The 13,860-nt window shown below is 44.6% G+C and overlaps 1 pseudogene across 1 annotated transcript; it reads right to left on the bottom strand.

The window, feature by feature from the left end:
* Nucleotides 1-8,870: 8,870 nt before the first annotated feature.
* Nucleotides 8,871-12,727, bottom strand: LOC147851149 (calcium-transporting ATPase 10, plasma membrane-type pseudogene; annotated as a pseudogene). Its single transcript, XR_015531636.1, has 2 exons — nucleotides 12,646-12,727; nucleotides 8,871-12,490 (listed from the first exon to the last, which is right to left on the bottom strand). The product of XR_015531636.1 is annotated as a calcium-transporting ATPase 10, plasma membrane-type pseudogene (transcript).
* Between the last annotated feature and the right edge of the window lie 1,133 nt (nucleotides 12,728-13,860).

The raw sequence follows: 13,860 nt of genomic DNA, 5'->3' as shown, positions 1-13,860 counted from the left end.
TGTAGTTATAAAATTTTACAGATGAGAGTATTGTCGAATACATGTGTATAATGGACGTATTCACACCATCCCGTTTCGGCCATTTATGTAATTAGCATAAAGGGTAGTTGCCCTAAGTCGGTCACTATATATAGTGACCTTGTAACCTCTTTGTGAGGTTGGTTGTTGTATTATTCTTCTTTATGAAATAAAGACTCTTTTGTGCCTCTCTCTCTCTCTCTCTCTCTCTCTCTCTCTCTCTCTCTGTGCAACGACATAGAAACTGTCATACACAGGGAATAAACAGGAATCGAGTGCTTCTTGATCTTCTGCACTGACGACATTGCTTCCAACATCTGGTATCAGAGCCTGCACAGTAGTCGGTCCTTCAATCCGCTGTCGGCCGTCGTCTCTGCATTCGGTTTCCTGCGTCATTCGAAGAAGAGAGAAGAAGAAGAAAAACCAGGTTTGCATCTCATTGCGTTAGATCATCTTGCTTGGAGTAAGCCATCAGGTCGTACTCTGTTCGTTGTGATCGTAACCGCTCGAGGTGAAATCCCCTTGTGCATCATTGACACGATCGTGCTCCATTCGGTTAAACGGCATCCGAAGAGGTAATCAAACGCCGCTCGTTGTAACCACTCGGTGCAGATCGGTCTCAAGACAACAACCCCAATTCGTGCTTCATCCGGCTGATCGACATTCGAGAGGATCAGTTGGATCTGTCTCTCTCGTCGCTGCAGCCACCCGAAGCAGAATTGGTCCAGATAATCGGTTTCAATAATCGGTATTCGGCACATATATCCGAAGCGAACCGGGCTCACTCCGACTCGGCAACATTCGGGAAGACCAGTCGGTTCTGTCCCTCAAGCTACCGGAGTCAATTAGAGCAAGTTCCGAAGCCGAACCGACTCGGGTTCAAATCCGACTAGAACGATATCGGGTGAGCCAACCGGCTGCACTCCAACAAGGTTCGTAGTCAACTCCGAACCGAGCTTCGTCAACCGAAACCGAATTTGATGGCATCAACATCCGGCTCGTCAGAAATGAGTCTACGAAAGTTCGATGGATCGAACTTCAACTTCTGGAAGGAACAAATGCAGGACTATCTCATAGTCAAGGGACAAATCGATCCCATCGAAAATGAAGAACCTCCAGAAGGATACAAACCAATGGAGTGGCAGAAGCTGGACAGAATCGTCCGCGCCACGATTCGGATGCACCTATCGGAATCGGTATACTTTACGGTGCAATCGTGTACGACAGCATTCGAACTGTGGAAAACACTGTCGGACACTTACGAAAAGAAGGTCGCCGCAACGAAGATGTTTCTGATCCGGCGCCTCTACAACTTGCGGATGAAAGAATCCGATTCGGTTCAAGCACACCTCAATGAGTACGAAAGCATAAGCTCCCAAATCTCGTCACAGGGGACGGCAATCGAGGATGAACTCAGAGCAATGATACTCATGAGCAGCCTTCCCTCATCATGGGAAACTTTCGTCACAACCGTGTGCAACGCGTCAACCACGGCTGTTAAATACTCCGAAGTCACGAGCGCAATCCTGACCGAAGCAGCTCGGAGAAAGTCTTTCGCCAAAGACTCAACAGACGACGCTTACGTAGTACAAGGTTCGACAGACCGATCGAACATACGAGGAAGAGATTCCTCACGACCGCCGAACAATCAGCGAAGACGGAGCCAGTCACGGGATAACCGAATCTGCAACTATTGCAAGAAACCCGGACACATCAAAGCCGACTGCCGCGCACTCAAGAACAAGAACAACAAGAAGAGTGGCCGGCATGAGGAGATCAATTACGTCAGCTCCTCAGCTGATGTACTACCGGACGACCCGAATATACTATCAATCGAAAATCCAGTCGGATCAGAAGTTCTGCTCACGACTGAAGAATCGAGCACATGGCTCTTGGATTCGGGCGCGTCATTTCATGTGACTCCTCATCGGTCCCAATTTCGGCAATATACGATCCGTCACTCCGACTCAGTTCGGGTCGGCAACTCACAACACTGTGACATCATCGGAATCGGCACAGTAGAGCTCAACCTTGCAGGTGGCTCTACACTTGTACTCCACAATGTCCGACATGTACCCGAGCTCTCAAGGCCATTGATCTCAGTCGGACAACTAGATGAAGACGGCATTCGTGCCGGTTTTTCTTCGGGAGGGTGGACACTCCACAGGGGGAACCTCCTGCTTGCTAGAGGACCTAAGATACACTCCCTGTATCCGTTACATGTTACGCTCAGAGAGGGTAACCTGTTTTTGGTGGATATTCCTGTGTCATCACTATGGCACCGAAGATTAGGACACCTCAGCAAGGCCGGCATCACGCATCTATCTAGAGCCGGATACATCCCCAAACTCTCCTTCTCCGACCATCAATTCTGCGAGCATTGCCAGTATGGCAAACAAGCAGCCGCATCACACCCGACATCAGCACCAAGAGAAACGAGACCTCTTGATTTAGTCCATTCGGACGTCTGTGGCCCAATGCCGCATCAGTCTCTAGGCGGTGCCTCTTACTTCGTTAGTTTTATTGACGATTCGACTCGAAAGGTGTGGGCTTATCCAATTCGCACCAAAGATCGTGTCTTCTCGATCTTCACCGATTGGCTCGCTATGGTAGAAAATCAAACCGACCGAAAGCTGAAATGCCTTCGGACAGACAATGGGGGAGAGTTCAAATCCGACGAATTCGTCAAATTCTGCCGACAACGCGGCATCCGACGTGAATTTACGGCACCACACAGTCCGGAGCAAAACGGGATTGCAGAACGAATGAATCGGACAATCCAAGAACGGATAGTTTCCATGCTCCAACACTCCCGACTGTCGGATGGCTTCTGGGCAGAGGCTCTACTCACGGCAGTACACATAATCAATATGTCGCCAAGTAGACCTCTAGGACTTCAAATTCCTCAGGAACTATGGATCGGCAGTAAGCCGAATTACGACAAGCTGAGGATCTTCGGATGCGAGGCGTACGCCCTTATTCCGAAAGATGATCGCCGAAAACTTGCACCTCGGTCCAGGAAATGCATTTTCCTTGGATATGGATCAGACGGCGAAATGGGATACCGACTCTGGGACCCCGAACGCAGACAAATCGTTCGAAGTTCGGACGTTGTGTTCAACGAGTCGGCTATGAATCCATCAGTCGAAAAACCGATCGAAGTCCGAAGGGTAACATTCTCCGATGTGCCGACCCTTCAAGAAGGCCCCGCTCTCAACACACGGTCCGCTCCACGGGTAGCTGAACCTTACACTACCGACTCGGACAACTCTGACTCGGCACAGCCGAATGATTCGGTTTCGGACCATCCGACCTCGATACCCGATGCGACCAGTCCAATCATACCTCGACGATCCGAGAGACTGTCGCAACCTCCGGAGAGGTATTCTCCTGGAATTTTCTTCACCGACGCCGGCGAACCGACGTCTTACGAAGAAGCATCGACATCTGTCGATTCAGCCACCTGGCATCTGGCGATGGAGTCGGAAATGCACTCCATCCGGGCAAACAAGACTTGGGATCTGGTCGAATTACCTAGGAACCGACGTGCTCTTCCTTGCAAGTGGGTTTATCGACTAAAAGAGACGTCTGATTCGACCACCCCAAAGTACAAGGCCAGATTAGTTGCGAAGGGCTTCCGACAAGAATATGGCGTCGACTTCGACGAGATCTTTTCACCAGTGGTGAAAATGACAACCCTTCGTTTCCTACTCGGCGTAGTGGCAGCCGACAACTTGGAGCTGATTCAGCTAGATGTCAAAACAGCCTTCCTCCATGGTGATCTCGAGGAGGAAATTTATATGGAGCAGCCAAAAGGCTTCGTGGCGACCGGCCAAGAACATCTAGTCTGCCGACTCAGGAAGAGTCTATACGGCCTCAAACAGGCACCGCGACAATGGTACAAGAAGTTCGACGACTTCATCCAATCGATCGGCTTCTCCAAAAGCGATGAGGACCATTGTCTCTTCACCAATACATCTCAAGATGGATCACCCATCTTCCTCATCATTTACGTGGACGACATGCTAATTTCTGGACGCCACGCGGGCGAACTTGCCGATCTCGTTCGGCAACTGCGGTTGAAGTTTGCCATGAAGGACCTCGGTCCGGCACGACACATCCTTGGCATGAAGATTAGTCGGCATCGCGATAAACGACATCTTTTTTTGTCTCAGACCGACTATATCGGACGTGTCTTGGAACGCTTCAACATGCAATCAGCCAAATCTGCTTCAACCCCGCTCCCTATGAATCTTCGGCTCTCTCAGCGAGACTGCCCGACATCCGGTTCGGAGGGGGAAGATATGAAGTCGGTACCGTATGCACCGGCAGTCGGCTCCCTTATGTACCTGATGGTCGCGACACGGCCTGATATCTCTCATGCCGTAGGAGTCGTTAGCAGATTTATGCACAATCCTGGCCGATCGCATTGGAACGCAGTCAAGCATGTGTTCAGATATCTGGCTGGCACAAAAGATCACGGCATTCTTTTCGGTCCGAACCGAACCTCAGGCGTAGTCGGTTACACCGACTCGGACTTCGCCGGCTGTATAGACAGTCGGAAATCAACAACCGGATACTGCTTCAAATTCGGCAATGGAGCAATCTCGTGGAAGTCGAAACTTCAGGAGTGCACAGCGACCTCAACGACCGAAGCAGAATATGTAGCTGCGTCCGACGCAGTAAAAGAAGCTTTGTGGCTCGGTCGGCTGGCGCACACGTTTCGACAAGTCGAACATGACTCGGCTCCAGTTGTCTACAGCGACAGTCAAGGTGCTGTTGCCTTGTCGAAAAATCCGGTTCACCACAACGCCTCCAAACATATCGACGTTCGATATCACTTCGTTCGGGACTGCGTCATTTCAGGGAAAATCGGTCTAGAGAAAATATCCACAACCGACAATGTCGCAGATGGAATGACCAAGTGTCTTTCGGCAGACCGTTTTCGGTCTCTTCGGCATCAGATGGGCGTAACGACAAACCAGTCCGGTTAGAGCCGGACACAGAGCAGGATGGTTCCCGACAACCGACATCAGTTCCTTAATGATCGGCTTCAACTGTTCCGACCCGACCAGTTCGGTCTTCTGCCTTCGGACCCTGCCGACTCGAACAAAGCTGATATGTCCGAGAACCTAAGTCTATACCTGTAATCTTAGATAACCCATGTATACGCCCATTACGGGGGAGTGTCGAATACATGTGTATAATGGACGTATTCACACCATCCCGTTTCGGCCATTTATGTAATTAGCATAAAGGGTAGTTGCCCTAAGTCGGTCACTATATATAGTGACCTTGTAACCTCTTTGTGAGGTTGGTTGTTGTATTATTCTTCTTTATGAAATAAAGACTCTTTTGTGCCTCTCTCTCTCTCTCTCTCTCTCTCTCTCTCTGTGCAACGACATAGAAACTGTCATACACAGGGAATAAACAGGAATCGAGTGCTTCTTGATCTTCCGCACTGACGACATTGCTTCCAACAAGTATTATATTCATGTTTTATGTTAAGTAGGTAGAACCAACCTTTTTACTAAACAATTGGTATGTTGTGGGTGTCAACAAGTGCCCGATCAAACTTTTAATAAGATTCCAAGGCATACAAAATAGTGGTGTGAATGACGGTTCCACACAAAATTTTAATTGTTGTTTAGTGGGGTAATTTTTTTTTCGTGTCATTAGTATTTTGTTTAGCTAATCAATGATACAAAACCTTACCTTGAAGTTGGGGATATCAAGGCTTAAAGACGGTTGACAAGGCTGATTTCTCGACATAACACCCACCTCATGGCATTTAAGACCACCTAACCACTAGAACTTTGACAAATAATCAAAGCGAACTTCGACGAGTTCTAGATTTTCCACAAATCTTTGAAGCTCAACATCAATGAGCATTAAAACTTTGATAAATCGTAGACTTTCAACAAATCATCGAAACTCAAGTTTGATAAGTCAACATCGATGAGTTCAACTTCAATGAATCATCAAAGTCTACCTTTGATAGGTCCTAAATTTTCGCCTAATTGTTGAACTTCAACTTCAATGAGTGCTAAAACTTCGAGGAATCGTCGATTTCAACAAATCATCAAAGCTCAAAGCTCAACTTTGATGAATCAACATCAACGATCATCAAATTCTACCTTCGACAAGTCCTAGATTTTCGAGGAATCGTTCAAGTTCAATTTTCAATGAGTGCTAAAACATTAATGTCTCCTAGATTTTCAATAAATGATTAGAGTTCACCTTCGATGAGTGAATACTGATCAACCTTACCAAAAATAATATCCTTATTAATGAAAATATTTTCCACTCGCAATATAAATTTACCTCTTACCTAAAAGAGAAATTCTCATATACAATAGCCCAAGAAGTCCAACTTGGGTTGAACGAAAGGAATGATGAAAGAGAGATATTTCTCCCAAACCACCCTTAGTGGTAGGAGGAAATCTTAGAATAGGATATTTTGACCACCTCAAATAGAGACCTCCATTCATCAACAAGATGTTGGACCAGAAGGTATAATGTACTACCCACATGCAACATCCTTGGCGGGTAGAATTCCATGGACATAGCAACACGTGCCAAGAAACACACTCATTAACACTATGATGGTCCAAGCCTCAAGGGCAACAACACACAATGCCATAACATCGATTCTCTAGCAACCACATCCACCCACATAAGCATGATGGCGCTAAATTATTTAGGAATGGAGACAATATGTTTCAAACAACTTTAGGCCAAACAATGGACTCACTAGCAACTACAATGGTCCAAAGGCAACAACACACCGTGACTTCACAATGATTATCTAGCAATCAAGGTAAATCTACCCACATAAGTATGATGTTGCGAAAGTATATTGGGAAGGAGACACACATGATACATTAAGTGAGTCGAACAAGTCTATCGAGCCTTTGAGCCCTTCTCAAACATGATTCAAGTACGAGGTTTATGGTTGATCCTCGATAAACAAGTCAAGAAGTGGGCCCACATCCTTCATAAAGAAATCCTAAATGAAATTATCTCTGTGCACAAATATTTCCTCAAAACCTTTGCTCGAAAATGGATGAAATGGAACCACATTGATCATTTTGCTTTTAAGACAAGATTTGAGAAAAATGTTAAGGGATTAAATTCTTCGAATGAAAAACTTTATTAGTGCGAACCAATAGAAATATCATATGTAAAACTTATAAATAGATTAAAAGAGTGTTGTACAACCAACCGTTGCATGGCAACATACTAATCACTAGTGAGTGTAGTTCCTTCACTCTATATTCCTCTTTACACCTCCCACCTTGGACCACAAGCATCGTGAGATGAGAAACTACCAGATACATGGTGTAAGAAAACATGCGTTGCCCAAATTTCCAAGGATACCATACAACTATGAGTGTACACATCACAGGTTTTCGTCATGCATGTTAAGTACCCATACTCTGTAGCATGACCCAAGAAGACATTGGCATCAACATGGATAATAAACTTAATGTAATACAACAAAATTGCTCCTAGAGGTTTAGGCCAATGACAACCCCAATGTGAGGGGATAAGCCCTTAGTTAAAAAACTATGAAAATCACTTCTAGAAACACTTTAGCTTCTTTTTCATTAAGATTTTTTGTCCTCTTGTTGTCCTTTTGTCGAAAACTCTTGCTCATTGGACAAGCTTGTTGAACAAGCTCATCGACCAAAGGACTCGTCAACCTTTTTCCCTCTTCAACCTTTCTCGCTCATTGACTTTTCCCACTCGTCGACCTTTGGAGCTCGTCAATCTAAGGGCTCATAAACCTTAGGACTCGCCGACCAAAGGTCTTGCCAACCTTTACTCGTCAAACAAACACTCGTTGGACAAAACTTTGTTCTGAAAAGACATGTCGACCAAGGTCTTCGGACTTTATATGAGCGATGACTTGAATGATGATTAACACGCGATTAAGATAAAAAAATATGGGCAAAATATACAAAGATTATCTTACAAATTAGGGTTTTACAACGGCTACGTTAGATACCACGATTTCGATGGTTTATACAAATGGTCACACAATAAAACAAGATCTTTCCTTGCCTCAATTAAATTGCATGCCATAGAGAAAACAAGGGACCTATGCTCATCGATTGTTTACTAGTTGAACATGATGCTTAGACTTGATACATGCCTATAGGCACAAGAATAAAGTTGCCAAACATGCAAAAGATAAACCATTGCTTGCTTCATAGTATTAATTTAAGATGAAATGGTGAAAGGTATTTATGTGAACACATCATGAATAGACATGCCAACACAACAAATGTAAGATGAAATGGCAAAAGGTATTTATGCAAACACAATGGACAAGTTTGAATGTCTATAAAAGGTGTTTTGGGAAATTTCAAGCACAAGACACCTTGGAAGATTTGACTTTTCACAACTAGAGCATGAATAGAACTTTATATTTGTTTGTCCAAATGTTATGTTGATTGGCTCCATGGTGTGATCATTGGCGCATTTGCTTTAGTCACGGATGGTCATGACTCATGATCCTTGTTGGGTTCAACAATGTCTGGCATTACAAGTATGGTATTACAAATAAGGAACAATACTTTTTGCGTACACATGGATGAATTACATCACTCATTTGAACTTCACCAGAAGCTTGATAAGTGGAATACATTTTTTATATACAACTTTGAATATTGCTATTAGCAACGTCAAGTAAGTATTTATAATATACAAATTTAGTGGAACTTGATACTTTCCTTCCTTTTGTTCCTCCACTACGGAATATAGATCAACAATAAAAATTGGTGTGAAGTGTGCACATTTGTGGTGAAGTGTGCACATTTGTGTGTGCACATTTGTGGTGCTCTTTCACCGATGAGTGACAAAACTATTTACATTCTCATCTATGAAGGCAACCAAGTTGACCAACTATAGAGGATTGTGTACAACTTTGAATTTCGGTTCGCAAGAAGAGGCAATATTGTTGTAAATGATCGTGTGTATCATTAATTTGTAATGTATATTTGTCATCTATGGTAAGTGGTGGCTCCGAGACTTGAGGTAAGCATACAACACTTGAATTGAACGGATCCGGTTCTCGGTAAAGAGGATCTTTAGAATGGCACCAAGGGGCCAACTTATAAATCCAATGGCAATGGATATGAGCCACTGTTGCCACTTGAGGCTAATTGTCGTTGCAAACTTGTTGAGGAATTCGACGATGATGACCTGAAGAAACAAAGTGGTGAACATGATCCCGATGAACAAGTGATTGTCGGTGAGCCCTTCGAAGATGTTGATATTGTTTGGCTTCCTAGCATTCACCTCATTGAAGAGTTGGCACAAGACGAAGGCATTGAAGATAATGGTCATGTTGGTTTGCTCGGCATTCGATTGGGTCAGCCTCAAGATATCCTTTCCTCGAAACTGGAGCACCAAGAGGATGATGATTTGGTAGAGGGCTTGTCCAAGGATGTTTCTCCACATGATTGGGGAGATGATGGGAGCTTTCGGAGTGATGGGTGGCATGCTCATGAGTTCATCCGAAGGCGGCTCGGTGGCTAGGGCTAGTGCACCTAGTGTATCCATGATGAGGTTCACCCACAAGAGTTGGACGGCATTCAGCGGGACATGGCCACACGAGACAGCAGCCACAAAGTTGATAGTTAGCGCAGCCACATTCACCGTAAGCTGAAATTGAATGAACTTTTGTATGTTAGCATATACGGATCGGCCCCACCTCACGACCTTCACGACCGATGCGAAATTGTCATCGAGTATGATGATGTCTGAGCTATCTTTAGCAACTTCTGTGCCTTGGATGCCCATTGCAAGACCAACGTTCGCTTCGTGCAATGCGGGGGCATCATTGGTCCCGTCACCAGTCACAGCCACTACATGACCCATTTCTCGTAATGTCTTCACCATGAGTAACTTATCGGAGGGCGAGGATCGAGCCATTACCACAATGTCATGGAGCTTTGCCTTTCTCTCTTCATCGTTATAGTTTCGGAAGGTGGGGCCCTCAATGGCGATCCCAACTTCACCGAGGATTCCACACTCAATTGCAATCGCTTTTGCCGTGAAAATGTTGTCACCAGTGACCATCCTTACTCTTATACCGGCATCTTGGCAAATCTTCACAGCCTCTACCACACCTGGCCTACAAGGGTCCTTGATTCCTACCATGGCTATCAAGCACAGGCCCGATTCCGGAATCTTCCACTCCCCCTTTGTTGTGTCGCATTGTTCCTTGGTGATATCTCGGTATGCAAAAGCGATGCATCGCAAGCTCTCACTCGCCATGCCTTCGATGACTCGAAGGAGATCCTGTCTTTTGCATTCAGTAATGGGGATTGTGGAGCTGTCTTCTAGTACAGTCGATTCACACTCATGTAGCACAATCTCGGCTGCTCCTTTCCAGTGAGCTCGAACCTTCCCCACATCGGATTGAACGGCCACACCCCCACGTTTCTTAGTTGAATTGAACGCCTCGACTTGCACAATCACAGTCCGAGCTCTTATCTTCTCGAAATCCATTCCGAGCTTGAGCCCCCACATTAGCACTGCCTTCTCCGTGGGGGACCCTGTCACCTCAGGCTCTGTAGAAGGCTGTGGTGGAATAAAGACATTACCACTACTATTTTGAGCTAAGCCTTCAAGGAGGAGGTCGAACACATCCGGCACAATATGCTTTCGTAGGAGGCTATCGGTTCGGAAATCTCCGGCTACCCATGCTTTCACAATATTCATTTGGTTGAGCGTAAGAGTGCCTGTTTTATCGGTACAAATGCATGTAGCTCCACCCATGGTCTCACAAGCTGATAGTTTCCTCACAAGGGCTCTATCCACCATCATTTTCTTCATCGAGTAGGCAAGCGTAAGGGTGACCGCTAATGGCAAACCTTCCGGCACTGCAACAACTATTATAGTGACGGAGATAGCGAAGATATCTACTACACTGTTCACAGCATCACTAGCTGAGGTCTTTCCAGCCTTGAATCGTCCGGAGTTATTCGAACCATCTTCATGCCCGATGAAGTAAAAAATGACAAGAATGAGGAGCACAAGCATAGCTACTATCAATCCGATCTTTCCGATAAAAGTAGCTACACCGTTGAGACGAACCTGGAGGGGTGTTTCTTCGTGTATTTCTTCTCCAATGACTGCCATGAGTTGGCCCCATTCGGTATTCACTCCAACCCCAGTGACAAGCATGGTCCCAAACCCATCACTGACTTTGCAACCTGAGAGTAGAAACGGTTTTGTGGTAGCATTCACATTTACTGGCTTGCTTTCTCCGGTCATGCTTGACTCGTCAATTGTCAATGAATAGCCTTGCACAAAGATCCCATCAGCCGGGACCTGGTCTCCGATCCTGAGGATAACTATATCTCCGACAACTATGTCGAAGATTGAAACTGTGAGTCTCCGGCCTCCTCTCATCACCTGAACCTGGACATTTCGCTTCTCTTCATTTAAAGCTCGGAACTGCAGAGATTGCTTGTAATCACTGGTTGATGTCACAAAAACAACCAGAATAACTGCGAAAGCAATACTAGCACCATCATACCATCCTTCTTTCCATCCATGACCACGTATGCCAAACACCAGAGAGACCAAAGCACATACCATAAGGATCATGAGGGTGGGGTCCTTGCAAGCATCCCACAAGAAAGACACGAACCAACGCGGGGGCTTCTGAGGGTAAGTGTTGGATCCGAATGCTTGTTTGCGATTCTCAAGGTCTGAAACTGAGCCTTCGATGCCTCTCTCAAGCTCAGTGTGAAGGCAGGCAGAAATCCCTGGGGCATCACCAAGATGCCGGAGACTGTCCAAGTCTCGGTTTCGAATTAGATCTGTCAATTGGGTAGCAGACATCTTGAATCCATCTGACATTGGTGATAAGGCAGGTTGGCATGTGGGGGCTTCTTTTTGGAGCATCTCTGGGGCTGTATCTTGCTTCTGTTTCTCATTTTCATCAAAATTTGCATGAACCGAACATCGGAACCGACGAGTAGCATTCAACACTAGAGTGACAGTCTTCCATTTCTTCAATGCTTCTGGGGAGCCCTTCTTCACCTCGATATTCTTGTTAATCTCATCATCATATTCTTCTTCTTCATTTTTAGGATCTAATTGTCGAAATAAACCAAGTTGAGATTCTTCATCATTTGTCTTGGCCTTTCGGAGAATATCCCAAGAGCTTGCATTCTCCGAAGATGGTGACTCGGTACCTCTTATGAATTGAGGTTGAGGAGAAACTGGTGCAGTTTGGGCAGCCATTGGCAGGACACCGGGGCCGGCCATATCAGCACCCACCCGGACACTTGTGTGGCCTCCTGACTCCATGCCCCGGATGTATTGGGGCTGCCCATCCATAATATTGCACTTCTTTTTCTTTGTGTAATATACAAACTAGCAACAAACACTTCTTCTTCTTCTTCTTCTTCTTCTTCTTCTTCTCTGGTATTGTATAATAAACTGTGCCCTGTTTCATGTTTTATCCAAATCCTTATGATAACTTCATTAAAATGGAAACAATTTCTTCGTCATGAGGAATGGGTGAAAAATATTTGATGATGAAGAAGATTAACATTGGAGACAAAGAAAGAAGAAGGAGAGAATTCGATAGGATTGCATTACCAGATGATTTCTTCTGCATCTTTAATAAATCAAGAAGTGGGCGATGGTGGCTTCATCAGTCTCTGCTGCGGCTGCTGCTGATGCATCCTGACTGAGGTTTAAAAAAATAAATTTAATTGAAAGAAACGATGGAAATTGAAGAGTCATGCTCTCTGTAACGGCTTCTCTTTGAATAAGAAGAACAAAACCGAACAGAGATAGGATACATATACTTAGAAGGTGTGAAAAGGCCTAGCCTAATGGCAATCAATGCAAATATTTAAGACTAATCAGATCAAACCCAACCGTTAACCTCTCTCTTTTTTCATACTTCCTTCGTGATTAATTAATCCTGCGCTTAATTAATCTCTTAATCCTTCTCTCTCATTCCTTAATGCTCGACCCTTCCCATCTAAGTATGTTCCAAAGTCTTAAAACACTTCTTCATAAGATGTGTGGCCTCACTTGTACATATTTCCTAGTCCCCCAGTTCTTATAATTAATTAAACATGCAGATTAAGTTGTTTAAGAAACTTATATGTATCTTGATTAGTATTGAGAGCAAAAATGCTTAATTAATTGAAACTTACCTAAGTGCTATACCCATGTCACCAGCATTAGGGTAGAAGTTCATCTTACCCCATCTAATGATCCATCCCTATATATAATAGGTGAAGAATGGTATTTGGAAGGAAACCCTAAACTCACACATCTTTTGGTGCCACTACCGACGATAATTTTTTACCAATGTTCAAAGCTTGTGATAGAGTTTTGTGTAAACTCTCATGGTAAGCATAAATGTGACCAGAACATTGGAATGCAACGAGATAATCGAGTATAGCTCAATCGTACATTTAGTGATTGAAACCAATATGTTTGGAATACCCTAATGTGAATTATCTCCTCCTTACCTAGACCTGGGACCCTTACCTCATCCTCACCCAAGGCCAACCAACCCCTAACACTCACTAGTAGCAAAATAACATAAACCCTCCATTGCAATTAAACACAAATGTAAGCGAAAGAAGTTTAAAGAGTCAAATTAGGCTCACAAAACATAGTGTTGTATCCTAAAGGATACTAAAGGAAGAAAAACTAGAAACAAAACTCTTTCAAGAATTGTCACAAATGGGATGAATGCGCTTTGGTATGTATGGATTCAACAATAGAAAATGTGTGTATGCAAGTGTATGAATGCAAAGAGGCCATGTGCAATGAACAAGATGACGATAAGAT

The sequence above is a fragment of the Azolla caroliniana genome, unplaced genomic scaffold (assembly GCF_043228905.1).
Source record: "Azolla caroliniana isolate FFs.n. ecotype wild unplaced genomic scaffold, voAzoCaro1.0.p SCAF_20, whole genome shotgun sequence".
Taxonomy (NCBI): Eukaryota; Viridiplantae; Streptophyta; class Polypodiopsida; order Salviniales; family Salviniaceae; genus Azolla; species Azolla caroliniana.
This window is presented reverse-complemented; position numbering and strand designations above follow the sequence as displayed.